The sequence below is a fragment of the Triticum aestivum genome, chromosome 6D, assembly GCF_018294505.1.
Source record: "Triticum aestivum cultivar Chinese Spring chromosome 6D, IWGSC CS RefSeq v2.1, whole genome shotgun sequence".
NCBI lineage: Eukaryota > Viridiplantae > Streptophyta > Magnoliopsida > Poales > Poaceae > Triticum > Triticum aestivum.
Window position 1 is genome coordinate 17,809,912 of NC_057811.1, and position 8,405 is coordinate 17,818,316.

Sequence of the window (8,405 nt, forward strand, 5' to 3'; positions counted from 1 at the left end):
TGGGGTAGATGCTTTATGATTTGTGAATGCCACGTGTCATCCATCAGGATGGGTCTCACCTGCTAACTCGTAAGACCTAGTCTCATAGAATTCTTTTCCGGTATTAGGTTGCATCACAACTATACATTCCTTCTATTCCGTGTTAGCGGTGCATTTTAATTAGATAGTAGTAATACACAATTATTCTTTGGATTTTTTTAGGAAACTGACTTCTCATATCATTATATAAAAGCTTCAAAAAATATATATTTAAAACTGTAAATTCTATAAGAGGTTCCCATATCATTATTTTTCACTATAAATTTTATTCATATGCAATACTACAAATCCGCGCAGCAACGCGTGGGGTATCATCTAGTATCTCCGAATAAAGAGGCGCACATGCTAGCGCTCTCTTCGCTAAGAGATGAAGTTGGTAACCGTGTGTGGTGCACAGCTTCCCCTAATGAGCTTTGCATCCCAATGGTTTCTTAAATAAATTAGATATATGGTTCTCAAGAAAATAAAATCATGACGGTCCGAAGAAGCAGTTAAAAAGAATCCAATTTAAACTAAGATGATATGGTATAAATGCAGAAGCACATATATGCACATCAATTTAATTAAGTAGTACTCCCTCTGTCTCATAATATAAGAGCGTTTTTTCTGCCCGTTAAGCTCGTGCTCATTAATGCCGTGCTCATTAAGGCTCGACTCGTTAAGCTCGTTAAGATTAACAAGCAGAAAACTCTGCTAGGCTCGGTTTGTTTGAAGCTCGTTAAGCTCGTGAGTTCTCGCGAGCGCTCGTCTACATGATGAGCATGTAGATGTTTCTAAGAAGGAAGATGGTGACTACAGGAGGTAACGAGTTTCACGAGTAGCTCGTTAAGCTTAACGAGCTGAAATCGATGATTGACTCTATTCATTAAGAAGCGAGCCACAAATTTAACGAGCCGAACTATCAAGCGCTCACTAAACTCGCGAGCTACGAGCTTTTGGTCAGCCCTACTCAGGGCCAGCCATGGTGACAACCACCCTAAATGTTCGTCTCGTCTCGGCCCCTCACACTTGTCTTCTATGGATTTGTTGAATTCTCTTCTTTCGGGTGCAATTTCCTTGCATCGGACTAGCAATTCTTAGATATCTAGGGAGATCGTCTATAAAGGCATATGTGTTCGCCATCCCGAGACCTACCATTCCCAAATGATCCTAAAAGATCTATGTTGTTTTCTCCTTTTAGTACCTTGAGTTTTCTTTGGCTCCTAGGTAACCGAGTGATGCATGGGGTATTTTATAGCCAGTGATCAAGCATCTCCCTCTATGGAGATGGTTGACATCGATCTTAATCATGGTAAAGTACATAGCTATACTGGTTTTCTATGTATCGTATAAAGTCTAGACCCATCTCTTCAATTTGATCAATGAGCTACATTTATCCCATCGAACTTCTTTTACGGAGAGGTTGGCAGAGGACCCATGTTGTTAACTTTTAGCTACCCATTGAAGTTCCAATTTTTTTGCTACATGCACTCTATTAATTACTGGAGCTCCAGAAAAATAAGTTGGTCTAAAGACTTTTTTTTAAGTTCCAAAATATGCTAGATATTTCTACGCAATAAGAGTGATGCATAGGTCCTTTTATAGCCACTGGATCTTGCATTTACTCTATATGGAAATGGTTGGGATCATCTTAACCATGGTGACGTATAGAGCTATAAAATTCTCATGTAACGTGTGATCTAAATTTATCCGCAAAAAAAAACCTGTGATCTAAATTTTAGACATGCCTCTTCAGTTTGAGTAATGGGATCTGTCCGCCCCGTAAAACAATTGTTTGCAGAGTGGTTTCTTCTAAAGTACCGGGTTCAACAGAGGACATGAGTAAATTGGCCACAGCAGGCCATCTGATAAATTCCCCGTGCATTGTTGTCCATGCACTTCCCTTGCACCAAAGATTGTGTTGCAACACAAAGAGATATGTTTTTTTAAATATAATTTACACATATACCCCTGTAGTACAAAAAATAAGTCGTGGTAATGAGAAACTGGTAGCAGGTTGATGTTTTATTTGATCAAATATTTTCTGCAAGGGTACAGGCTACAACCGAACACCATGCTCGTGCTAGCATACACACACAAGGCTCCACCTTCAGCGAAGCATGCATTTTTCCGCAGATAAATTCTAGCAAAAAATTAATAAAACAAAGATGGACGGGAAACAACTAAATTCACTCTTGTGACTGGCTGGTTAGCTACCCACCAAATCATAGAGCTAAGCATGTGTTGCTTAATAGTTCAGTATATTGATGAGAAAATCAATCGATTAGCTAGAGACTGCACTTTTCCCTTGTCTACATGACTGTATGAGCTGCTTAATCTGTCAATATGAAAGTAATGTGAACAAGTGAAAAAGGATGACGATCATACACATAAGTACGCTTCGGAAACACCTAAGAGTATTCTACTTCTGTATACGCGAAGATATGGCTTCCAAAAAACAAAGTCTCAAGACATATCATCATAGTAAAATCATCTTGCCAATCCGATCAAGTTTACGGACAACTATTTTCCAGATTGCATCATACATTTGTGCAAGTGCCTGACATGAAGTATTAAACCGCTTGATTGAGATGGATTCAGACACCATTGAACCAAATGATCTAGAGTTTAGAGTTGTGCATGGAGAGCTTCGAGATGCAAGATTTTCACCTCACTTTCATGATTTTTTAGGTCCAGTTGACGTGTTGCATATTCTTGTAATTGTTCTGGCTGATGAGATTTGCAAACATGTTATTCGTCATTGATAGCCAACAAAGCTCACATGCATTCATGCACATACACTCCAATAATGGCTTCTCTAGCTTCTAGTTTTACTTTACCATAGATTGTGAGTTGTGACACATCACAAAATATATTAAGTCGTAGCTTTATCACTAAACCTAGGTATGCGAAGTCGGCCTGACGGCCCAAACCTGATGCTCAATGGTTGGGCCAGGCTTGAGCTCCAGATTTAGGCCCAACAGCTTGGTACGAAAGCTCAAAATACCTTTAAAATAGGATTTTAATAAAAATGTAGCAATAATAATTAATTTATATACAGTTAAACTAACTTTAAAATTATTTTAAAAGAAAATTCATAGTTTTCTTATTTCAGGTAAGGCCAGTTGAAGCGTAGGATTTCAGTGTCAGGCTTTTAAAATATTAGCCTGAGAATTGATCACATATTCCATGTCGCAAAAGTATCAAGTTACAAGATGATTCCCCATGTGTTGCAACCAGAAAATAAATATTCTAGTAGTTTAGCCCGTGGTTTACCATTCAAATTAATGTGATTGTTAAAAGAATAGGATTTCATTTGATGGCCACTTATTATCTTATCAAATAAAACATAATTTTACTCGGTAAGTGAACAAGATGTGGGGTAGCTGAGGCGGTTTTCAGGAAAGCGAGTGAAAAAAATCAGAGATGTGAGAAAAAAAATCATAATCCAGAAACAAGCACCTTGGGAGAATCCTTGCGTTCTCAGAGCTTAGCCACTCTCCGCCGTCGGATCATTTTTTTTGATGTGTTTTGGTCCGTTCGATCTCACTCCCGGATGATCTGGGGCGTAGGATCAAAACCTATCACTGCTACAATGAATAGTGCATCCTCCAGTCTGCCACTGTTACATAATTTTCTTCACACTTTTAGAAAATGTTTGCAATTTCAAAATGGTTTGAATTTCAAAATTTGTTTGTATTGTCAAAGAAGTTCAGAGTTTCAAAATTTGCTCATGTGAATTATTTTTCAAAAAAAGTAATTCAGAATTTTGATTTTTGTTCTCTTTTTTGAGCATGTTAACAATTTCAAAACGTGCTCCAATTTTTTAAAGATTATTGATGTTTTTAAAAAAATCTCATTTTAAAATATTGTTTTCAGATTAAAAAATGTTCGCGTATTAAAAAAAGCTCATGGATTTCAAAAAATATTCTCGTTTTCAAACCTTGTTTTGGAATTTCAAAAAATTATTAGGTTTAAAAATTCTTTTCACAGATTCTAAAAAAATATTTGGTATTTAAAAAATGTTCAGAAATTTAAGCGAAACGTTTGAAATTTTGTAATCAATTGTGTCGTTTCTGTGTGTTCATAAAAAGCATGTGCTACCTTCATAGGACAAGGAGGTGATAGGTTGAGTGGCAAGCAACAACCATGTACGATGCGATGGCTGCAAGTTTGTCCAGTAGCTCTATATCGGTTCCTGTTAGTGGGCCAGCCCGGTAACTGGCCCTCTCGTGAATCATACGGCGTATACGTCCCGGTGGATGATCCACTATACATACAAAATATGGTTTGTGAAATGTCCCTATTGCCCTCTATAGGTTTTAGTTGGGGGTTGCAGCGAAGCAGGACTAAAGAGTTAATCAGACTCAGTACTTAATGCAATCAACATATGAGATCTATTATATACTCTTAACTCTCATTTCAAAAAATGAGTTAAGAGGGACCGTGTTAAAAAGGCTCGACAATCATACTAAAACCATCTCGTCAACTGTTCACGTACCACAATTTTTTAGGATGTTTCGGTGTGCTCGAAACTCGGCGTAGCACTAGCCGCTTGGCAGACTTGATGACCGACAGCGGCGAGTCGCGAGTTGATGGGCTAGTGCTGAGCACCGGCCAACGGCCGGACATGGCTGTGCCGGTGGTCGGTCAACTAGTAAGATCCGAACACCGAGAGGAGCAGGACAAACCGAGATGCGGCGCAGAACGGTTGATGGGGCCGTGCGGTTCGGACCCGTCGAATCCATCCAAAATGCGCCGGTGCCGATGGACGGGCTGCGTACATATATGAGTAAGTGGTGCCGAGGAGTATAATTTTTTTCTCCTCTAACAATTATACGAGTTCGGCTAGGTGCCGGTTAGAGGAGTAAACCAATTTTTTGACTCCTCTAACAGGTTATAGGGGATCGACTAGATTGCTGTAAGGAACCCTGGTGTATAGCACCCTCATAAAGGCCAGCACGATCTGTTGCGAAGCCAAGCGCGCTGCATAATCATCTCGGCTTTGAAACATAATTTCTCACATGCGGGCATCAATTGATTAAGGGAGGGTGATTGATTGAGCTTTCCACTCTCAGGGACAAATCAGTGATCCAGGCAGAGTGATGTTGAATTCTTGTCTCAATCGATACAAGGGCAGCGAGCAAATCTTTGATTCGAGGAGCAAGCGTCTTCGATGAAGTACGGCGTGAGGCATTCCGTTGGGACGAAAGCACAGCCACGCAAGTGGACGTGGTCCTAGAGCGCTGGTGCTCGGTGGCAATCAAGAAGCAGGCGGCAGCAGCTATACATGTAACTGTTGTTGCTCGACGAAGGATGCGGCGGCCTATGAAAAGTTTCCCCTCGCCTTGATTCGTATGTGGAAAGTCGGTTTTGAGGGCGAAAAGTGATCTCCATCAGTACGGAAGATTGATGGACAAAAACACCCTTCTACAGAAATTGAAGGTGGGTGTATTGCGCCCGCCTTCCTGATACCTGCCGTTCCCAAATATACTGATAAAAAATATTGGTTATATTTCTAGCCCCTTGCATTTGATTTGGCTCTTAGGTAATCCCAACGACGAGTAGGTGGTTTTATAGCCATAGCATCCAGCCTTCCCTGTAGGTGGACATGGTTGGGACGAGTCTTAACCATGGTCGGTATAGCGTTATAAAGTTCTCATGTACCCTCCACACCAAAATTTTAGACCCATCTCTCCAGTTTGGCTAATGACCTAATAAACTACATTCAACCAGTGAAACAATTGTTTGCAGAATGCCTGGCAGCAAACCCATGCGGTTAGCTTTTAGTTACCCACTGAAATTAGACCCAGAGTTATATTGAAATTATGCAGTGATTGAGGGCACCCCCATAACATTAGAAAATTACAAACATAACCTTGGGAACCGATCCATCAACCGCACCAATATGGGATGAAGGCGCACCGGCGCCACCGTCCTGGTCGCTCCCTCCCGAAGCGGCGATAATCTTGGTTAGGCGCACAGACTATTGACGGCGGAAAGTCTCCATCCTTGCACTAACCGCATCACCACTTGTGCTGGCTTCATGAATCACGAACACATCGAGGCGTCGTAACCAACGAGAGCAGACAAATTTGTAGTCCAGAAGGTGTGGAGAAGCGAGCGGGCACCGAATGCCAGTACACCGCCGCACCACCTCCCGCTAAACTTCTTAAAATGCAGCTAGACAGTAATCACTTGTTGGTTGACTGAAATGAACCAATCTTTCTTAATTCTAAAATTGATGTAGTTAAGCCAAGTCACTCTTATAATTATAGCACCAGACCTATTAGAGCATCCGCAAAGACTGACTCTATGGTCCCTTCACACCATCTAGAGTAAATAGTAACATACTGGTACTTCCAATGTGGTTTGTTAATTTAACCAAAGCCTTGCTTGTTGAGCGGATCCCCAGTTGTCGTATGAATTGTAGCTCAATCACTGCCACTTAATATAAGACGCCCATGATGTATGGTCAGACGACAGTGCCCGGCTGGCAATCTGCGATCAAGACGCCACCGCCGCCGTCCTACTGTATATGTTGACGTAGGCAATGTGGTCTTTGGCAATCCATGAGGCAACAAGGATTGGGAACGGCCCCGGAGCGAGTGACTTGGATGCGGTGGCAGCCCCAGTAAAGTGATGAGCATAAGCCGCCGATGGCAATGCGGATAGAGTTCTGGATGATGAACTGGTCTACATGTCCTGGCTCGAAGTCGAACCAGCCGCCCTTGGTGTCGATGAGTGTGACAAAGCCTTGATTAGCATGAAGAAAACCACCAAGTCGGTCCTGGCTTCGGGATGGCTGAAGCCTTGAAGGTTTAGAGCTCAAAATTGCAGTCACAGAGGACGTTGCGGTGAACTAAAATGAAGTAATGTAAAGCCGTAAATGAAATTGAAGCAAATTAATTAATCCAGAGGGGCTACACAAAGGTTCTAGATTCCTATCAAGACTGTCTCAAGTGCCTATAGTGCAGCCGACAATGCCGTGAACAGCAAAACGAGAGCAATGACAAGCGTGCTGATGCCCAGCAGTTGAGTAGATACGGCCCATTGTACTGTCTAGTGTGCTTCCCAATCTCTGTGATCACCATTGGCGCGCACAGGCATATGTCTTCGCTATCCTGGGACCTACCATTCCCAATTGATCTTCTAAAACACTTCTGAAAACTATCACTACCGGACTCGCGCACTATGCCTACAGCCCAGGGCCGTCGGCATAGGATCTATGCCTACGGCTTTGCCGTAGGCATAGCCGTGCCACGTGTCGTCCCCTGGTGCCTCCTGGCGGCAGAGCTATGCCTACGGCAAAGCCGTTGGCATAGATTTTTTTTTGAATTTATTTTTATTTTTAAATTTCTGAATTATTTTAACCTCTAATCTCTAATCACCACCCCTCATCACTGCTCAATTTATCCTCTAATCTCTAATCACCCCTCATCATTCCAAATCATCTAACTTCCCGAACAGTCACCCATCCTCTCACTCCCCCAGCCTGAGCACGCTTAACTTCCGGGTTCTATTCTCCCTCGTTTCCAAGTCTGCACTTGTTGTTTTCCTAACAATAGTAAGACGTCAATCCTATTAACCCTCGGGAATTTAGCTTGAGCATGAAGTGACACATTTCACTGTTTGAGTTTGAAACTATTGTTTTAAAAAGCAATAATTATTTAGTAACACTAATATTTCTTGAATAATTAGTTTGACCACAGTTTGACCAATGTCAGTTTGACCACTGTTTGACCACAGTTGACCAAAATTCAAAAAACTGAAATAATTATTTAGTAACACTAATATTCTAGAATAATTAGTTTGACCATTGTTTGACCACAGTTTGACCACAGTGAGAAGCCGCGTACGCAAGATTGGCGGCATGCTAGCCCACGGAGGCCGCCGGTCACAGTTGTAGACATGCGAAGGGCAATCCGTGTAGAGGGAATTGTTCGGATACTTCTCCATCACCAAAAATTATGAAAAATTACCATCGTTCCTATAGCACATGTTCCCACGTCGTGTAAAAAACTCATGATTTTATCACGATCCGAGTATTTAATAATATTCACGCCGCACCATTACCGCAGAACGACTACTACTGTGTCATCGTCGTCTGTGAGGGGGGCCACACCCCGGAGACGCGTGCCGCCTCTTCGGACATGCCACAACACCACCCCGCATGTATGAGGGGCCGGTGCAACACTCCGGTGGCATTGCTACCCTGGAGCGGTTGACCACGAGATCTAGCCGTTTGACTTCCCACGGGCGGGCTTTGACCAGTGGACCTCTCCACCCGGCTGTGTCATGTCAGCACAGAGGGACACCTGGGAGCAACATCCGGGCCAAACCCACAGCTACATCCCCTCCGTGTAGACCCGACGCGTTCGTTTCCC